General features: G+C 41.1%; 1 pseudogene across 1 annotated transcript; it reads left to right on the forward strand.

The window, feature by feature from the left end:
- The first annotated feature begins 20,393 nt into the window (after positions 1-20,393).
- Positions 20,394-21,248, forward strand: LOC306865009 (annotated as a pseudogene). Its single transcript has one exon. The product of its transcript is annotated as an uncharacterized misc_RNA (transcript).
- Positions 21,249-21,990: the final 742 nt, after the last annotated feature.

Below are 21,990 nucleotides of genomic sequence, written 5' to 3' on the forward strand. Positions count from 1 at the left end.
ACCCCCATGTCCACGACAGCTATCAGCCCAACCGCTGGAAAAATCCATGGGACCAGACACGCTTCTCAAGAAACCACAACAACTGGAAACCTAACCAGACATTCAAAGGTAATCGCCTGACTCATCCAAGGGCGACTCGTGTGGGTAAGCGACAACGAAACCCACCTCAGCACCACTCAGACATGCACAGCGCTGAGTATGCACAAGAACAAGACAGCTTACCATCAGAAGACATGGAACAAGTCATGAAACAACTGAAAGAGTTCCTTCAAGATAAGCTGAACACGGATGACTACAAAATTGAGTCATGCTCGCTGTGACCAGCGACAGAACGGAAGGCCGGTGATCACATGGTACAACACCATATCAGAGATGACAAGCACCTGTTCAACAACCACCCAGAATGAACAAGTCTCTCACGGCCAACCGTTGATGAAAACTGAGGTACCAGAGAACATCACCTCAGTCACCCATCACTCACTAACAAACTGCTAAATGAACTTAAACTTCAAGAACCACATTCATGTCTGTGCAACAGCAACCACCAAAGCACAGAAGGTCAGAACGTCTGCCACATCCAGAAGGCAGCACAAGAGGAATGCAACATAGGAGACGAAGTTTGCATCCCAGCTTCACACAGCCATGCCAAACTACCTCCGACTGTCTGCTAAAGAACTTCCTGCCTTGCTGGACTGACCCCCATTAGATCATGGACACGCCCTCATCCACGCCAAGGATGCAGAGAGCCAGTCTTCACTGACATACCAGAAAAGGGGGAAGACAACACAGACTGAAACAGATCTGACCACACCTACACTACACCATTAACACACATAACATTACCTACACCCAGAGGTAACCACATCTACTGATAACACATTCCACAAACATATTCTTCTCACAAGTAGAATATACAAATTGGAGCATAACAAAGTTACATACACCACCATGAAGAAACATGCAGCTATCCTCACAATAGGTAGAGCACCTGACACTAAGTTAAGGTACATGACTCCCTAGCTGCACATGACATCCTAGCTCAACATAAGTTGCAAACCACTCTAGGAAAACCCACAGCAGCTTTGTTTTGTTTTGTTCTTCTTTCACCTATACTTTTCCTTCCCCTCTTTCTTTAGTAGGTGAAACACCTAGACACCCTGCAAGGGTGTCAAAGGTCTGATATTAGGATTGACTCGTCACACCTAATATCCGCAAGCCACTCTAAACTGAATGGAAGCCAGAGAGCTCCATGCACGATAGGTCAATTCATTTTACCACAAATGATGCCACCAGAAACTAAAGGTGAACATTCATAAGTTAAGACAACTTAGAAGGAACAAACAAATTTAAATCACAAAACTCGATCGAAGAATCAAAGTATTCAACCGAATTAGAACAACAATTTCCAAATTGAATTGTTCAATTTACTAAACCATGCTGACTAATTGAATATAACCGTCTGTACCTCAAATAACCTGAGGACCTGCACCAATACAGTAACTGTTATGGAGGTGTTGTCTTGTTGTTTGCTGTGTTCTTGTCTGCTTCTTCTGCCTTTGTGTTTCCAGCGCTCGACGACGTCTTCAACTAAACACCTCGCCGATCGAAAGGGGGAGATGTAGGATATCATAGACTGAATCAGACAATTTTTAAGATGCATTGGAACATTGAAACCTGAGGAGCTGGAATGCAGAGAGGCTCTAAGGAACAGGACGTCATAAATCTAGGTTGAAGCAAGCAATCCCAACTAGCAAGCTCTCTTTCACCAAACAACTTGCAACACTGAGGAAAAAAGAAACACTTATTGATAATTCCAATTCAAGAAGGAGACCGTCAAATTTGTTGCAAGTCATCAAGACTGATGTTCACATGTAAACCTGTGATAGAAATTCATTAGCTACAGACTCTTTTGGGCGTGTCTCCACACATAAAAGACCGTCCAAACCAACATTCCTTCGTTCTCCTTAGAACTATACAAAGACTTTATTTTTCATATGCACATAAAATCATCCTAAAAGGACATTTTTATGCAGAACCCCACATATGATTTTAATATCCTTGTTTTAATCACTCATTGTGTATGTCTTGCTTTTAATCATTATTGAATAGCTCGAGCCTTAAAGATAAATATTGCATATTTAGTATGTATGAGCTCGAAAATGCATGCTGTGAATGTTTCTTCCAATCAATTCTTTGTCAAAGGCATCATAGTCTTATTATGAAATCATGTTCAGAAAGGTATGCTTTGCCAAGGCCTGTAGAGTTTGGACCATGTGACTGATAACAAGCTGATTTAAGATGTGAAGAACACACCCTAGCTAAGCAAGGACCGTATCTGGTTGGTCGGGACGTCCAGATGGGACGGTCCAGAAGCTGAGTTTAAAACCTCAGGACATCGTAAAATACTCTCTCTGTTACATCACTCTTCGTACCCTTCTCTCTGACTCTCGTCTCTGGTCCCTCTCACCGCGTGCTCTGGCCTCATGTGCCATAATGAGAAGGAAAACAACTTAGTCTCGTTACATCATTTTATTTTATTATTTTACGTTAGTTTCTTTTCTTTCCGTGGAGTTTCGTGTGTTAATGTTAAAGCTTCGACTGCACTTCTTCAAACGTCCAGCAAGCCAACGCCCAAGAGACATCACTTCAAAGACTACTGAACTTCCAGCCAATCAGACACTTCGGGAAACCCCCTGTCTGCAACGAGGACACAACCCCGTTACACAGGCAACGCAAGCAACACACCTCTAACAGGTTCTAATTGGTGTATTTAATATAAATTTTAGCCTCATTGAGAAACTCAAAGCGAGGGTTAAATAAGTGATTGATGGTTGTTCAGGTCTATGCAATAGCACATATTGCTGTAAATTTGGGATTTCACATTTCCATTCTCTTAAACTCATCCTTTCCTTACTCTCTCTCTTTCTGCAACGTGTGAATGTGTGAATGCTTGTGTTCATGTGTTAGATTAGTTTATGTCTTAGGTTTATATAAATAAAATCTGATTTATATTTTAAAAGAGAAGTATCTTGTGTTTTCTGCTCACAAGTTAATGCCTTAATCTGTCGATTTCGTTACTGTGCTATTTAATAGTGTTTTCACTATATTTTGGATTTTAATATCCAGTACAGAGTTTGTCATACGGCTCGTTCAGTGAATCGCCGTAACACTGATTCTGTTCAAATCCCTATAAAATCATAAATGATTCCCTTTGAGCTAAATTAAAATATATTAATATTAATGTAATAAAACCCCTACATTTTTTATTGGTGGAGGTTAATATTATATGTAATAACCTTACAAGGACATAAGGAATGGTAACCACAGATCACAGTTTAACCACAGTTTAAGATCTTTCCGTAAATGTTGATAATGCATTAACTCGATTAGCATACCCACTGTCATGAAAGGCTGAATTATTTATTTTATTATTATTATTATTATTATTTCCTTGGTGTTGTTGGCCTAGTTTGTTTTCCCCTACACCACACATACCTTTAATGACACTGCATAGTAAAAACTTTGATTAATTGTAGTGCTGGCCATGCAGTGCAGCATGTTTGTTGTTGTTGTTGTTTTGTTTTTCATGTCATCTTTGCCAGACATAATCAGACTGTTTAGATCTGATACCCTAGTGACCAATGTGTTGTATAAAAATATTGTTAATAAAACAAATTTCTCTATAATGTCCTGTCTATAGTGTTTATTATATTGTACTGCATCGTCTGGTATTGACTTCTCATTTCAAATGGTAAATATGTTGCAAGTAATTAATGGATGACTGTATGTGTCCTGTTGATAGTTTATAGACTTTCTACTGTTATCAACTGTTTTTCACTTTAATTGGATGGTCCTAAAATATATCTACAAATGTTTAGTTGAGAATGCCTACTAATAGTCTGCTGATCGTAAACTTTAGATTAGTTGACAAGCAACAGATAACCAACTAATCTTTAGTTGACTATCAGCAGATATTAAACTAGTGATTTTGTTAAAAATTAGGTGTTACATATTTATTAATCTGATATGTTTGAGACCCTTGATTAAGGATGATGTAATATGGTCTTGATCATAAGTTGACATGACTGTAGACGTTCAACTGACACATTGATTTTGAGTAGTTGGTAGACAACTTAGAAGATGCTAACACAATCTACAGAAAGTTAGCTGACTATTGGTTAATAATCTGTTGTGAAAAACATATAGACAGTCAACAGGCACTTTTTGTAAAATCTATAGATTAGAATTTGAAATGCACCTTAAAATCTACTGGCAGTTAGTTGAATGTGCGTTACTTGTCTGTTGAAACAATGTTGTTGAATGTCAACTGATTCACTGTTGACATGCTACTAAATGACTACTGATAACTAGTAGAGTCTCAACAGATGGACTATCAAAATAAAGTGTTACCGAGTAGATTCATGAGCCTTTAAAGTGACTTAAAATGCATTAGCTATATAAAAACAATGATACAACCCTGCTTGAAATGGTTCTAAAAAACAATAGAACCATCACAGAAAATTCTAATACCATCACAAATGAATAACAAACAAATCATAAATACCATTACAAACCATAAACTTTTAACCATTAAATCCATTAAAAAAATGCTTTCTGTAGTGTGTTTTGGGATATATTCCATTAAGATTTATTGGTTTTAACAAGCCACCAATAGAAGGTGACCAATTACCATAGAGACCAACAGGGTCCATTACAGTTTCCATTAAAACCAATACCAAGTCCCATTATAACCAGTAAAAGCAATACAAATTGTGTCATGGTGTCTATTGTTTTTTTCAACATTACATGTTATTACAAATGCCTGCAAAGGGAGCCAAATGCCTAGTAATTGCTGCTGTTACACTTACAGGACGATCATATCCTTGTTTAATAGGCTATTGACCGAATATTTAATTCAATTATCCATTTAATCTTAAATTTTTTGGCCACCTTTTTGCTATAGACGACACAGGCACGTAGTCTGACATTGTTGTTGTTGTTGTCGCTGTTATGTGACGTAGCGATGTCTGATTAGGGGCGAGACGTGGGCTGATGACGTCATCGTTTCAGAAAATATACGGATTCGCCGTCCACACGAAAACATGAAAACGCCATTTTCAAATTTATCCACCCTGGGACCCGGTTTCAAAAATGATCGGTTTCACTCTTCGAAAACACCGGTTTCGTGTGGACGAAACACCTATACGGTAAAAAATGTATGCGTATACAGAGAAACCCGTCTTAGTGTGGACGGGGCCTTAGTCTTTATCTTGAAACGAAAAAGCTTAATAGTCTTAGTCACATTTTAGTCATTTGAGTCTTTCATAGTTTTAGTCTAGTTTTAGTCGACGAAAAGTCATTGCATTTTTGTCAACTTTTAGTCATTACGTTTAGTCAAACTGCAGTTACCAACATTTATTTTGGTAGCTATTTTATAAGTAGTATTCAAACAAAAACAGTCATCAATTCTTCTCTCTTTAGACCAAATCAATTAAGCTTAGTTATGAGAAATTTGAATCAAGGATCGAATTTGGAAAAACTGGTATTTTTCAGATACAGTAGGTTTACTTAACAAGTATACATTTATTTAACATCTTTTGTTGGTTAACATTTATGACAGATAATTAGGAATGCTGTCCATTTAAGACGGAAGGTATGTATGTAATAGCCTACTGACATACATTCAGTTTTCACCCACCTGTTTAAGCTCACTTAAACCATAACGGACTGTATTTCCGTGAGATACTCTACATGAGAGACACTGAGAACTGATCGCGCGCTGTATGAGAACTGAAGAATTGTGCGAGAGAGAGCACCTCTATCAGCGCGTTTCCGCCTAACGCACCTTCACTGACTTTAAGTTAATCGACAATGAATTGTGACTCCCGGGAAAAACGGGACGTCTGGTCACCCACTCCCTAACCCTTCGGGTGCTGAGGCCATTGTTTCAGATCGCTAGTTCGCGTTTTGGTAGCCTATCCGTCCACTGCGGCTGCCATGCAAACGCCCAATGACAGAGACGCACATTTTGAAAGACAAGACAGTTAACTTAGCCTATAGGATGCATTTTGAATGTCCGGTAGTCCTCTAATAACATTTTAGTCCCGTCTCGTCTTGTTAATGAAGACGCGCATAAATTTCGTCGTAGTTTTTATAATCAGATATTAGTTTTAGCTCGTCAACGTCTCGTCTTAGTCACAGAAAAAAGGTTCGTTAACGAATATTTTTCGTCGTCGTCGACGAAATTAACACTGCCACACAGAATATGAAGAATATCAAAAACTGTAGGAGTCAGCTGTCCATGGCAGTCCTTAAGATGTCAGCACAATTATGCTCGGAAAGATGGCACGCTATAGTATTAGGGCTAGCACCCCGAAGCACTGCATAAACAAGCTGCAAGTATACTAATGGAGAGAATACCCCCAGGCAGACCGAAGAGGGGGGAAAGGATAATCTGCGAGCAAGGACGGAACAAACACGGTTACACCCACATGGATAACAATATAAGGATGATGAGTTTGGATGCAGAACAGGAGGGCGAAGCCAAGAGGCGGTGCAACATTTGTGGCGGGATATTTAAGAATGATCGCGGTATGAGAATTTGACAAGGCATATCTAAGTGCAAAGAGTATCTACAGCAATGCAAAGCATCTAATTCTACCCAGAGATTTATCTCTAGCTCTACTTGTCAGTAGGTGGGGGATCAGGCCAGGAAACAAACCACAGTGCTATGGATCTCCGTGTTGAGACTGCTCAGAGCACAAGAAGAGGGGGTGAGCCTGAAGGGCTAGAAGCTGCAGAAGGGCTGCAGGTTAAAGCATTCCATGTCCCTCTAAGCTGCATTAACATTTGGAAATACATCTAAATGCCATAAATTAAATCAGTATCAAGCAAATTCATCTTTGCAGAAGTTTGTTTAGTAACAGCCTAAATGTATTATTATAATTGATTGTTTAAAATGTAAGAATTTGACTCAAAAGATGATGCACATTTTTAGAAAAAAAAGGCTTTGTAAAAGGTAAAAATGCCCATAAAAGCTTAAAATCAATTTAAACTTTTTGGAAAAGATTAATTTCTATCACTGCTGTGAACTGACCACACAGAATATGAAGAATATCAAAAACTGTAGGAGTCTGTCCATGGCAGTCCTTAAGATATCAGCACAATTACACACTCAGCAAAATATCGTCTAATTATCTTTATCGATAAAATCCCAGAAAATATTGAATTTATTATTTTGTTTTTCAATATCGCACACCCTTAGTACTGACACAAAATTATTTGCAATGGTCGCTTTGTCACATCCAGTGTAGACAGCCTCAAGCTGTTGGTTTATTTCTGTTTTTTGTTTTGTTTTGGGGTTTTTTTGGCTTGTAGAAGTTATGAATGGCCGGTCACTTAATTTAGCAGCCAAATTGGCTGGTGAGTGAAAAAGTTAATTTCAATTCCTGTTAATAATGTACATTTTGTTCTATGAGGTGGTTGTCCTCACATCTTTACCTAGCTGGTTTTTCAACTCCTAACATATTACGCAATTACATTGGCAGACATTCGTTGTTATCTGTTGATACTTCACTGAAGCGTGAACCATCGTCATTATGTCTGGAAACACTGGGTTGAGGAATGTTCATCGTGTCAAAATAACTTTTTTAACTACATTGTTAATTTTGTGTAACTTGGAACCACTAGAAGTGCATGTAAGCATGGTCATTTTTTGTAAGTTTCTTGAGAACAGTGTGCACTGTTGAATGAATGAATTTGGAAATTGAATTTAAGCACAGTGAAGAACTACACAGTTCTGTTTCTCTCATTGTTGTCACGACAGAAATCAGGCGGAAGCAAGGATGCAAGTAACAAAAGGGTTTATTAGGGTCAGAGGACAAAACACACCAATCACAGTCTCTCGGGTGGGCAGGTGGCGCAGGGACTCGACAGACAGCGTGCAGGTGATGAGTGGAGTAGGTGAATCCAGAGACAGTGTACATCCAGGTGAGACGAACCACGACGACGAAACAAGGACCAGGAACCAGGTAGCAGACAACACGAGAAGACACTCTGAGGACATCAAACAACGATCTGACAAAGAGAGGAAAGTGTGGTGAGACTTTATAGGTGAGTAGATTGGCAGCAGCTGGTGCGGGAATTGAGATCAGCTGGCGCGCTGATGACTGGAGTGAGCGGTCACGCCCACTCACACACACAGAGAACAACAATACACGAGACATGAAGAAACCAGTGAATTCATGAACCGTGACAGTACCCTCCCTCCTAGGAACACCTCCTGGTGTTCCCAGACTCCCTTACCTGTCGATTGTAATCATCAATAAGGGAGGGATCCAGAATGTCTCTAGCAGGCACCCAACTTCTCTCCTCCGGACCGTAACCTTCCCAGTCCACCAAGTACTGAAATCCGCGTCCCCTCCGCCTTGAGTTCAGAATACGATTAACCGAATAAGTGGGTTCCCCTTCTACGAGTCGCGGCGGTGGGGGAACCGGGGCTGGCGGATTAATACGGGCATAAAAGACGGGTTTGATCTTGGATACATGGAACACGGGATGAATTCTCCTGTACACTGGAGGAAGGTTGAGGCGGACTGCCACCGGGCTAATGATCTTGGTGACAGAGAACGGGCCAATGAATTTAGGAGCAAGTTTATTCGATACGGAGCGGAGAGGAATGTTCTTGGTAGAAAGCCACACTTTGGAACCGACGACGTATACGGGAGGTCTAGACCGGTGGCGATCGGCCTTGGCCTTGGTGCGCGCTCCCACCTGGAGTAGAGTCTCGCGGGCTCTAGTCCAAGTGCGATGACACCTCTGGACAAAGGCGTGGGCGGAGGGAACCACGACTTCGGATTCCAGACTAGGAAAAATTGGTGGCTGGTAACCTATACTGCATTCAAACGGAGACAGGCCCGTAGATGACACTGGTAACGAATTGTGGGCGTACTCCACCATTGACAGTTGTCGGCTCCATGAGGAAGGATTCTTGGAGACCAGACATCGCAACGTTCTCTCCAAATCCTGGTTGGCTCTCTCAGTTTGACCATTGCTCTGGGGATGAAACCCTGAGGACAGACTAACCGTAGCACCCAGCAATTTACAAAACTCTCGCCAAAATTTGGACACAAATTGGGGTCCTCTGTCGGAAACCACGTCCGTCGGGAGGCCATGTAACCGAAAGACGTGGTCAACGACTGTTACCGCTGTCTCCTTGGCTGAGGGTAATTTGGGCAAGGGAATAAAGTGGGCCGCCTTCGAGAATCGGTCCACCACGGTCAAAACTACCGTGTTACCCTGAGAGGGTGGGAGGGCGGTGACAAAATCTAGAGCGATATGGGACCAGGGTCTCGAAGGGACCGGCAGCGGTTGAAGGAGCCCATCTGGGGGTCTATTGGAAGTCTTACCAGTGGCACAAACTGAGCAAGCCAAAACAAAACTGTGAACATCGCGAGCCATGAGTGGCCACCAGAATCGTTGCTTGACTAAAGATGTAGTGCGACTGACTCCTGGATGACAAGCCACATTGGAACAATGTCCCCACTGAATAACGTCGGACCGTAATCCCTCTGGCACAAATAACCGGTTCGGTGGGCATCCGACCGGAGGCGTTACCCCTTGTAAGGCCGTCTTGACCTTCGATTCGACCTCCCATGTGAGTGTGGAGACAATTAGGGTCTCCGGAAAAATGCACTCGGGAGTAGACGGGCGATCGGAACGGTCAAAAATACGTGATAGAGAATAGGGTTTGATGTTTTTGGAACCCGGGCGATACGAGAGAGTAAAGTCAAAACGTCCGAAAAAAAGTGCCCACCGAGCCTGCCTGGAGTTCAATCTTTTAGCAGTTCTAATGTATTCCAAATTCTTATGATCGGTCCATACGATAAAAGGTACCCCCGACCCTTCTAACCAGTGACGCCATTCTTCCAATGCTAATTTGACTGCCAACAACTCTCGGTTACCAATGTCATAATTACTTTCGGCAGGGGACAAACGGTGAGACAAAAACGCTCATGGATGCATTCTGTCGTCTGCCGGAGAACGTTGGGATAGCACTGCACCTACCCCCACCTCTGACGCATCGACCTCCACCACGAACTGACGTGATGGATCAGGGGTTACTAAGATGGGGGCTGAAACAAAGCGGCCTTTCAGTTTGGCAAACGCAGCCTCAGCTGCGTTTGACCACCTGAACGTAGTTCTGGGGGAGGTCAAGGCGGTCAGAGGCGAGGCTAGTTGGCTGAAATTGCGAATGAACCGCCGGTAGAAATTGGCGAACCCCAGAAACCTCTGTAGGGCCTTACGGGAATCTGGACTTGGCCAATCCACCACAGCCTTAACCTTCTCAGGATCCATACGCACTCCCTCAGACGACACAATGTACCCTAGGAAGGGAACAGACTGTGCGTGAAAAGCGCATTTCTCCGCCTTGACAAAAAGCCCATTCTCTAACAGCCTCTGAAGCACTCGTCGAACGTGCTGCACGTGCTCCTGGAGAGAAGAAGAAAAAATCAATATGTCATCCAGGTAAACATATATGAACTGATCGACCATATCTCGCAGCACGTCGTTGACGAGTGCCTGGAAGACTGCCGGGGAGTTGGAAAGCCCGAAGGGCATAACCAAGTATTCAAAGTGCCCCCTGGGGGTGTTAAAGGCAGTCTTCCATTCATCCCCCCTCTTAATGCGGACCAAATGATAAGCGTTACGTAAGTCCAGTTTAGTGAAGATTGACGCTCCCTGCAACCTCTCGAAGGCTGAGGACATCAGCGGCAAAGGATACGTATTCTTTACCGTGATGTTGTTCAGCCCCCGGTAGTCAATACAAGGTCGCAGGGACCCGTCCTTCTTCCCCACAAAAAAGAACCCCGCCCCCGCTAGAGAAGAGGAGGGACGGATGAACCCTGCTGCTAGAGAATCAGAAATATATTTCTCCATAGCCTCTCTCTCTGGAACAGAAAGTGAATATAACTTGCCCTTAGGCGGAGACGTACCTGGCAGTAACTCTATAGCACAGTCATAGGGACGATGCGGAGGGAGAGAAGCAGCACGAGACTTACTGAACACCTCCTTCAGGTCGTGATACTCCGTGGGCACGTTTGACCAATCCACTGCCTCCTCCTGAAACGTAGAAACAGAAACAGACGGACAAGCAGACATAAGACAAGACTCATAACATTTACTGCTCCACTCCGATACTGTTCTCTGCTGCCAATCGATTCTGGGGTTGTGCTTGGTGAGCCAGGGGTGACCTAAAACAATGGGTGCGAGGGGGGAGTCCAGAATGTAGAAGGAGATGGTTTCAGAGTGGTTGCCAGATACGATGAGTGTGACAGGTCCGGTGGTGAAGGAAATGATGGGAAGGGCTTGGCCATTGAGGGCGTGAACTGCGATGGTCTGTGTGAGGGGTAGAAGGGGAACTTGAGTCCTGTGTGCAAAACCAGAGTCCATGAAATTACCCTCAGCCCCAGAATCCAGCAGTGCGTGACAGTCCTGAGTGTGGGCTGACCATCGTAGTCTTACCGGGAGGAGTGTAGATGTCGATGAGGTCTTCTCAGCGGAGATCCCACCCGACAGTAGCCTCAGACTTACTGCCGGGCTTGCCCCTTTTACTGGACAGTAGCAAGCGAAATGTCCTGCCGTGCCACAGCACAGGCACAAGCCCTGGGATCTCCGCCTCTCCCTCTCCTCCCGGGAAAGCCGAGCTTGCTCGACCTGCATGGGTTCATGATCGTAGACAGAGCTGACCGCGTCCCTGTCACTGGCTCCTACCGTCGGTCTCTCTCCACAGCAACGCGCTGGTAACCTCCGCTGCTCGATTCGAGAGAGTCGCGAGTCCACCCGAAGAGCCAGTTCTATCAGTCCGTTGAGGGTGGTTGGTAAGTCCAACGCATATATCTCCCTCTGGACACGGTCAGCCAGCCCATGCAGGAACATATCCCACTGCGCCTCCTCGTTCCACTGACACTCTGCCGCCAAGGTCCGGAACTCGGTAGAGAAATCAGAGGCGGATCTCTCTCCCTGCTTGAGATCCGCCAGAATCCGCGCCGCTTCTCTACCCGCGACCGCGCGGTCAAAAACTCTTCTCATCTAGGCGGAGAGCGTCTGAAACGAGGCACAGCAGGGATCTTGGTTCTCCCACACCGCTGTTCCCCATAGTGCTGCTCTCCCAGTCAGTAGCGTGAGCACGAACGCCACCTTGCTTTGGTCGTTGGCGAAGGTCCTGGGCTGCAGAGCAAAATGCATAGAACATCGTGTGATGAATGCTCTGCAATAGTTCGGCTCACCGCTGTATAATTCCGGAGTTGGTAGGCGGGGCTCTGACTGGGAGACGCTCTCAGATGTTACGAGGGGAGTAGGCGGTGTGGGTGGCACAGTGGGAACTCGCAGATGTTGTAATTGCTGAGTGAGCTCGGACACCTGCGTCACCAGAGCTTGAATCGCCCGACCCGATTCCGCCATACTCCTCTCCTGTGTGTCCATCCGCGACACACTGGCGCGGATGAATTCTTCTAGCGGAGAAGAGGACCCTCTTGCTGCTTCCATCATGGTCAGATCGTTCTGTCACGACAGAAATCAGGCGGAAGCAAGGATGCAAGTAACCAAAGGGTTTATTAGGGTCAGAGGACAAAACACACCAATCACAGTCTCTCGGGTGGGCAGGTGGCGCAGGGACTCGACAGACAGCGTGCAGGTGATGAGTGGAGTAGGTGAATCCAGAGACAGTGTACATCCAGGTGAGACGAACCACGATGACGAAACAAGAACCAGGTAGCAGACAACACGAGAAGACACTCTGAGGACATCAAACAACGATCTGACAAGGAGAGGAAAGTGTGGTGAGACTTTATAGGTGAGTAGATTGGCAGCAGCTGGTGCGGGAATTGAGATCAGCTGGCGCGCTGATGACTGGAGTGAGCGGTCACGCCCACTCACACACACACACACAGAGAACAACAATACACGAGACATGAAGAAACCAGTGAATTCATGAACCGTGACAATTGTGACCAATATTCTTCAAAATATATTCTTTAGTGTTCAGCAGAGGAAAGAAAGATTTAGAATGGCATGAGGGTGAGTTAAGGGGCATGCCTGGTCATGCACACAACTCGGTTTAAAAAAAAAAAAAGTGAAAACTTTTGGCCATTAATTTACATGACAATGGCATTTCGGGGGACTGACAGTGCAAAGTTTTGAAAACGATTTTGAAGATTTTGAGAGGAAGCCACAGCTGAATTTACCAGCGTCAACAGACCAGTGTTAATTTTGGCAGGCATTTTTCATTTAGTTGTTTTCTTTCTCATTATGGCACGTGGGCCAGAGCACGCTCAAAGAGCAGCACGCGGTGGCAAAAGAGAAGAAGAGAGAGGGACGAGAGTACTAAGACCAAGAAAGTGTAAAAAAAGAGCGATGAGAAGGAGGGACAAGTGTTTTAAACTCGGCTTCTGGACACATCCCCTCTGGTGTCTTGACCAATTAGATAGGCTATTATCTTAGCTAGGGGTGTGCCTTACATAATATATCAGCTTGTTATCAGTCACATGGTCCGAATTTTACAGGCCCTTGCAAAGTATACTCTTGTCCATAATTTCTAATAACAAGACTATGATGCAATTGACAAAGAATTGATTGGAAGAAATATTTAAAGCATGAATTTTCAAACTCATACATACTAAATATGCAATATTTCCCTTTAAGGCTCGAGCTATTCAATACTTATTAAAAGCAAGACATATTGAGTGATTAAAACAAGGATATTCAAATGTTCAAATGGGTTACATACACAATATGCAGTTATGCATAGAAATTATTAGTTTCATTAAAATTGAAAATTAAAGTCTTTATGAGTTCTATGGAGAACGAAGGCATGTTCTTTAGACAAAGGAATGTTGGTTTGGTCTGTCTTCTATGTGTGGAGACCTGCCCAAGAGAGTCTGTAGATAGTGATTTCCTATCACAGGTTTACATCAGTCTTGATTACTTGCAACAAATTTGACAGTCTCCTTCTTGAATTGGAATTATTAATAAGTGTTCGTTTGTCTCAGTGTTGCAAGCTGTTTGGTGAAAGAGGCTTGCTAAGTTAGGATTGCTTGCTTCAAACTAGATTTATGACGTCCTGTTTCCTTAAGGCCTCTCTGCATTCCAGCTCCTCAGGTTTCAATGTTCTGATGCATCTTAAAATTGTCTGATTCAGTCTCTGATATCCTACATAATTCTACCCAGAGATTTATCTCTGAGTTTATTAGCTCTACTTGTCAGTCGGTGGGGGATCAGGCCAGGAAACAAACCACAGTGCTATGGATCTCCGTGTTGAGACTGCTCAGAGCACAAGAAGAGGGGGTGAGCCTGAAGCGCTAGAAGCTGCAGAAGGGCTGCAGGTTAAAGCATTCCATGTCCCTCTAAGCTGCATTAACATTTGGAAATACATCTAAATGCCATAAATTAAATCAGTATCAAGCAAATTCATATTTGCAGAAGTTTGTTTAGTAACAGCCTAAATGTATTATTATAATTGATTGTTTAAAATGTAAGAATTTGACTGAAAGATGATGCACATTTTTAGAAAAAAAAAGGCTTTGTAAAAGCTAAAAATGCCCATAAAAGGTTAAAATCAATTTAAACTTTTTGGAAAAGATTAATTTCTATCACTGCTGTGAACTGACCACACAGAATATGAAGAATATCAAAAACTGTAGGAGTCAGCAGTCCATGGCAGTCTTTAAGATATCAGCACAATTACACACTCAGCAAAATATCGTCTAATTATCTTTATCGATAAAATCCCAGAAAATATTGAATTTTTTTTTTTTTTTTTTTTTCAATATCGCACACCCTTAGTACTAACACAAAATTATTTGCAATGGTCGCTTTGTCACATCCAGTGTAGACAGCCTCAAGCTGTTGGTTTATTTCTGTTTTTTGTTTTGTTTTGGGGTTTTTTTTGGCTTGTAGAAGTTATGAATGGCCGGTCACTTAATTTAGCAGCCAAATTGGCTGGTGAGTGAAAAAGTTAATGTTAACAATGTACATTTTGTTCTATGAGGTGGTTGTCCTCACATCTTTACCTAGCTGGTTTTTCAACTCCTAACATATTACGCAATTACATTGGCAGACATTCGTTGTTATCTGTTGATACTTCACTGAAGCGTGAACCATCGTCATTATGTCTGGAAACACTGGGTTGAGGAATGTTCATCGTGTCAAAATAACTTTTTTAACTACATTGTTAATTTTGTGTAACTTGGAACCACTAGAAGTGCATGTAAGCATGGTCATTTTTTTGTAAGTTTATTGAGAACAGTGTGCACTGTTGAATGAATGAATTTGGAAATTGAATTGCAGAAGATGAATTTAAGCACAGTGAAGAACTACACAGTTCTGTTTCTCTCATTGTGACCAATATTCTTCAAAATATATTCTTTAGTGTTCAGCAGAGGAAAGAAAGATTTAGAATGGCATGAGGGTGAGTTAAGGGGCATGCCTGGTCATGCACACAACTCGGTTTAAAAAAAAAAAAAGTGAAAACTTTTGGCCATTAATTTACATGACAATGGCATTTCGGGGGACTGACAGTGCAAAGTTTTGAAAACGATTTTGAAGATTTTGAGAGGAAGCCACAGCTGAATTTACCAGCGTCAACAGGCCAGTGTTAATTTTGGCAGGCATTTTTGATTTAGTCTTAGTCTTTATCTTGAGACGAAAATGCTTAATAGTCTTAGTCATGTTTTAGTCACTTGAGTCTTTCATAGTTTTAGTCTAGTTTTAGTCGACGAAAAGTCATTGCATTTTTGTCAACTTTTAGTCATTACTTTTAATCAAACTGCAGTTACCAACATTTATTTTGGTAGCTATTTTATATGTAGTATTCAAACAAAAACAGTCATCAATACTTCTCTCTCTTGACCAAATCAATTAAGCTTAGTTATGAGAAATTTTAATCAAGGATTGAATTTGGAAAAACTGGAATAAATTTTCATTTTTTGGTAGAGATATAAATTAAGCTGTTAACCTTCGCCCCCATTGTGGGCCTCACAGGTGAAAATAACCTACCTAAATTAAAATGGTAACAGTTTGTGACAAAGTATGCTACACACACAAATTAGGTATCTTTGGAAAGAAGACACTCTCGGCTTTACTATCCATCATCCAGAGTTGATAATGCTCAAAAAGATAAAAAGTTATACACACTGACGTGCCTTGAAAAATATTTTTCCACACTGAATGTTTTTTTATTTCATATACAAATACATGAAATAAGTCCTGGAGCAATTCAGAAAATGGTTATAATGGGTTGAAAGCCATGTGTCTCATGAGTTTATATTTCAAATTTGAAGAAGATACCATGAAAAATGAGATTCCTGCAATATTTTTTCAGAAACTATTTATTGTCCCCCCTGTTTGAGGAAAAATAACCACCAAATGGATTTCAGAATTATACAAGCTATTTTAGTCATTATACATGTTCCTGCGTAGTTTTTCAATTATAAAATAATAGACAGATTTATTTGAGCACTAAAAAATACAAAAATAATTATTTGAGTAATAAAAAAGGAAAAAAAAATAGAAAAAGAATTCTTTGTATATAGTATGTATACTGAAGTATTCTGATTGCCAGACATAAACTGATATTGCCAGACATGGTCATACAGTCAGTAATCGCACGCTGATGTGCTTCCATTCAGATGATAATCATACAGATGGGCCATATAATAAATAATAGCTGATCAATGAATCACAATGATAGCCGTCATAGAGTCGGTAATAAACACGCTGATGTCCGTCCATACAGATTATAATCATGCAGATACGGCCACATTCCCCACACAATACACACACACACATATAAAAAATGTAGAAGAAAAAAAAAAGTTTTTTTATGGATAAAGCAGATCGCTAAGTTACGCCCCGCTCAGATGACAGCGTGCGTGTCACAGCATGCGTCAGGCTTTCAGGAGGGAGCGCCAAATTCAAATGAACTATATTCCGCTTTTCTGATACTTTTTTTTTCAAATTCACCAAGTTACAAATTACAAATACTTGCTCATCAAATGTATTTAATAAAAAATACAAAACATTGGCCTGAGAAATGTATTTAATTAAAATACAAGTAATTTGAAAATACAAAAATACAAACAGCATTTACAAGCAATCAAGTGCAAGAGACATTTAGATACACAGATAAGATAAAGATATTAGTGCTTTCCTCTCCTTGAACAACTTATAAACAACATATTTATAAACAACATTGTTACGGCCATCAGCCGTAACAGGAAAGAGGAAGAGTCTCAATACCAGAGAGATGTTGAATAACACAGATTTTATCTACAAATAAAGGGTTTAGTGTCGGGACAGACAAGGCCGAAATAACAAACCAAAATCTTCCTTTTTAACACTCTACACCTAAATCAGAATTAAAGAAAACAAAATACAGTTTGAACTTACCTGGCTCCCTAAACCAAAAACAATGTGAAAAGGTATTTAAAAATAAATTGGTGTCAAACCTCCTCCATCCCTTAACTAGCCAAAACGTATTTACAAAGTATTCACAAAAGATATATATACAGTCCCCTCCATAAGTATTGGAACGGTAAAGACAAAATTGCTCTGTTGGCTGTGGAGTCAAGACATTTGCAAATATGATTAAAAGATGAATATGAGACAAAACTACAGAATGTCACATTTTTTTATTAGCCGTTTCAACACATACATGTTTAACCAAATAAAAAGAACAGCACTTTTAGAGTTCATCCCACTCATTGATGTGAGCATAAGTATTGGTACAGTTGAACATAAGGCAGATATAAAAGATTAAAAGCTATTATTTAGTTGCAGATCCACAATCACAGCAGTGAGTCTGTGACCCATAGACATCACCAGACTCTTGGTCTCATCTTTGAAATACTTTTCCCATCCTTTAATGCAGCCAATTCCAATTGTTGCTTGTTTTGGGGAGTTTCTGCCTTTACTCTCCTCTCCAGCTAGTGAAATTTAAGTCTCCTGAGGACAGTAGATTGTCAGAGCATCACCCCAGCTTTCTGGAAGTTGTTGCTGATTTTACAAAAACGTATTTTAGGGTTCATTTTCACAGCTTTTATGATTTGTCTGTCATCAACTACTGTTGTTTTCTCAGCCGATCAGGTAATTGTTGGTTGCTGGTGTCGCTGGTGGTTTCCAAACTCTTGATTTCTCCATGCCCTTTGTTTTTGCTAGAGCTCTAATTGACTTCCTCTTTTCTTTTAGCATCCATATTGCTTGCTTTTCTCTCAAAGTCAGCTCCCTCATCTTCATCCTGGTTTGTGTGTATCATCATCAAATGCAAGATTCAGAATACAGAAGTAATGGATATAACCGATACAACACATTCCCTGCTTTTAATATCTGAAGAATTACTGCAACAGGACACAGCTGATCACTTAGAAAGACCTGTGAGGCAACTGGTCCAATACTTATGCTCACATCAGATAGAGGCATGAAACTCTAAAAGTGCTGATTTTCTTAGCTGGTAAAACATTTATGTTTTGAATCACCCAATAATAAAATGTGATATTCTATTTTTTTTTTCTCATATTCATCTTTTAATCATATTTTCAAATGTCTTGACTCAGCCAACAGAACAATTTTGTCTTTACTGTTCCAATACTTTTGGAGGGCACTTTGTATATGGACAAAAGTATTGGGACACCCCCTTCTTTAGAACAGAAGGCAGCTCTTCCAAAACTTTGGCAACAAAGATGGAAACATAATTCACATTTAAAAACTGTATTTCCATCACTGTTGCAACAGTTTTGAAAGTGTCTAAAATGACTGTACCCATATACAAGTCATTGGTGTTTGGTGATGAGTTTTTGGCTCAAGGTCTGCATATAAAGTCACACCAGAGGTGTTCAGCTGGGATCAGGACTTGGCTTTCTGCCGACCAGTCAAGTTCTTCCAAACTGACTGAATCAATCATTTCTTTTTAACCTTGCCTTATTCACAGAGGCACTGTCATGTTAGAATAGATAAGGGTTCGGTCCAAACTGTTGCTATAAAATTAGAAGCACACTATTCCCTAGAATATCATTATATGCTTAAACATTAAGATTTGTACTCATAGAAATGACTAAAGTAGTCAAACCTGTTCATAAGAAGGGGTTGACCCAATACTTTTGGCGCACGCACACACACAATCCAAAATCAAAAAGGTGTGGATCAAGATAACGAAAAAAAAAAGACTGGAAACAAACACGATCACAAAATTACAAGTTACACCCTCAATCTCAAACTACACACAATATCTCTGGTAATAGACTCAAACTTGAATGAACAATTACGGCGAAGTGCAAAACAATGTACTACGAAGTCACACATGATGACATAATCATGCCAGAGATTTACTCCTGTAATTTAGTCGAGAGTAGGCGGCTGCAGTGAGGGGAGGAGTGAAAAAAGTGCAGGCAAGCCGGACACTTCCTGAATCTCGTTGTGTTGCTGGACTGCAAACGTCAGCAATGGAAGAGATCGCGTTCGCGTTCGCGTTCGCGTTCTTTATCGCAGACGAAGTGGATGCAGTTGAAATACCACTTTTTTTACACAAAGATGGTTATGATGAGGAGAATCACAGAAGGTGAACAGTGCTCATTACTTAAAATGGCTTAACGTTATTCAGTAAATAGTAGGGATATAAATCTGGTCTAGAGTGGTATGTTGCAACTTGCATCTAATAAAACTTATTTAGTGTAAAAAATAAACAGCCTAGACTGCAGATAATTCAGCACCAAATAAAAGGATTTCATTAAAACATAAATGAAGCCAATAGCAAGTTGCTTTTGAGAGAGAGAGAGAGAGAGGTCATAAGAAATGTTTTTTTTCTCTCCTAGGAATGTCCCTAAAATTCCTCACTTTGTTGAGAATGTGGTCAATTTGTACAGTCCTTCTGAGTTTCAAAGTCATTTCAGACTTTCTAGAGGGCATGTGGAGGTATGTAGGCCTACATGGTGTGAGAAGCAAGCAATACATCCTGTTAGGAATATGATGTACAATGTTAAACATTTTTTTTTTCATTATCAAATTTGAAATAAATTTTATTTGACCATTTAGTTTTTTCCCCCCCAAGCAAACAAAAAAACAGCATGTACATAGAAGAACTATATAAAATAGGGGGATAGAATATATGAAAATATATTCAATTGTCCATAACAAAGAAAAACACAGAAATATACTAAGGGGACATAGTTTGTGAAAATATACAGTGATTACATTTTTGACTTAAGCCCTGGGTAGTTTCAACTCTTGTGCTGTTGTTTGTGAGATGTATTCATGTGTCCATGTTTTTATTACGTATATGATTATATATAATTTTTTTTCTCTTCCTAATGCAGGATCTTATAAATACACTTGGTCCTTTTTACATGAATACACAGCAGACTAAGGTGCCACTGACAAACAGTATACTTGCCTCTCTATGGACTCTTTCCAACCAAGAGTCCTATAGAGGAGTGGCAGACAGATTTAACATAACCAAATCAACACACCTGCATGATTTCTGTTCTCTTGTAATAACGCATTTGTCACATTACATCTCCTGGCCCAGAGGACATGCCCTGTATATATCCCAGTTAGAATTCGAAGCAGCTGGGTTTCCTAACACTGTCTGTGCAGTTGATGGATGCCACATTCCAATAGTAAAACCACACTGCGAGAATCCTGTGGCCTACATCAATAGGAAACAGTTCTATTCTGTTATACTTACAGCATTCTGTGACAGTCAGCGGCGATTCTGTCATGTCAGTGTGGGTCACCCTGGTAGCTGGCATGATTCAAGGGCATTTCGTTTGTCAGAGGTAGGCCCACTTCTTGAATAAGATCCACATTCCCTGGTTCCTGAGGGCATGCATATAATTGGAGATTCTGCATACCCTCTTTTGCTTCAGCTAATGAAGCCATACAGAGACGATGGTCACTTGACTGTCAGGCAGAGATGGTTCAATAGGAAACTGAATTCTGCTCGTGTAGTCTTTGAGCATGCATTTGGAATTTTAAAATCAAAATTCAGGAGACTGAGATGTTTGCACATGAAAAAAGTGAAGAACATTTCTTCCGCATTCACAGCCTGTTGCATTCTTCATAACATCTGCCTGAAATCCAATGACCACATTGAGGAGGATCTGCAGGCAGATGATATGGAGGAGGACCCATACCCACCAGAAGCCCACATTCACAATAATGCATCACATCATAGAGATGCAATCTGTGGCCGCCTGTGAACATCACATTGACTTGTTCTACCTTCAACACTTGCCTTAAACTTATTTTAATAACAAAGCTTTTTATTTTACTGTTTTGTGAGCTGGTGGATGGGATTGTACAGGATGATATTAAGCACTTAATATCAAATGATTGACATAGTATTTTGCCAGTCAACCACTGTCCCCTGTCTAGGGAGGAATGTTTTATGTTGTTATCTCTATAAAAATGATGTGATGAGCAATAAAAAAGATGTGATACACATGGGAATGGACTATACTGTATAGTTAAACTTTATTTTTTAATAGATCGATTATCATTTCTTGGGATTTACAGATTTTTTTGAGTTGTTCAATTATTTCTCCAAGGCAGGTAAGATATTTTTTTTCAAACACCCTTCTCCGCCTCTCTTTAAGCCTTCTTCGGCGCTCTAAGTCAGGCTGCACTAGTGACTCTAGAGCAACTGTTCTCCTCTCTGAATGCGCTTCAAAAACTTCACAGAATGTGGATCTTGTTTGTAGTCTTCTGTGTATTTCTGTGGAGGGCATAGCAGTGGAGGGACCTGGTTGCTCTTCTGGGAAAGGCTTCTTGGGAGCACTGTAGTCAGTGTTGAACAGAGGAGTTGAGCATATTATGCCTGATGGTGCACTCCCAACTCCACATTTCCCAAATAAGTCTTTGTATATGGACAAAAGTATTGGGACACCCCCCTTCTTTAGAACAGAAGGCAGCTCTTCCAAAACTTTGGCAACAAAGATGGAA

Source organism: Barbus barbus (assembly GCF_936440315.1).
Source record: "Barbus barbus genome assembly, chromosome: 46".
NCBI classification, from domain to species: Eukaryota; Metazoa; Chordata; class Actinopteri; order Cypriniformes; family Cyprinidae; genus Barbus; species Barbus barbus.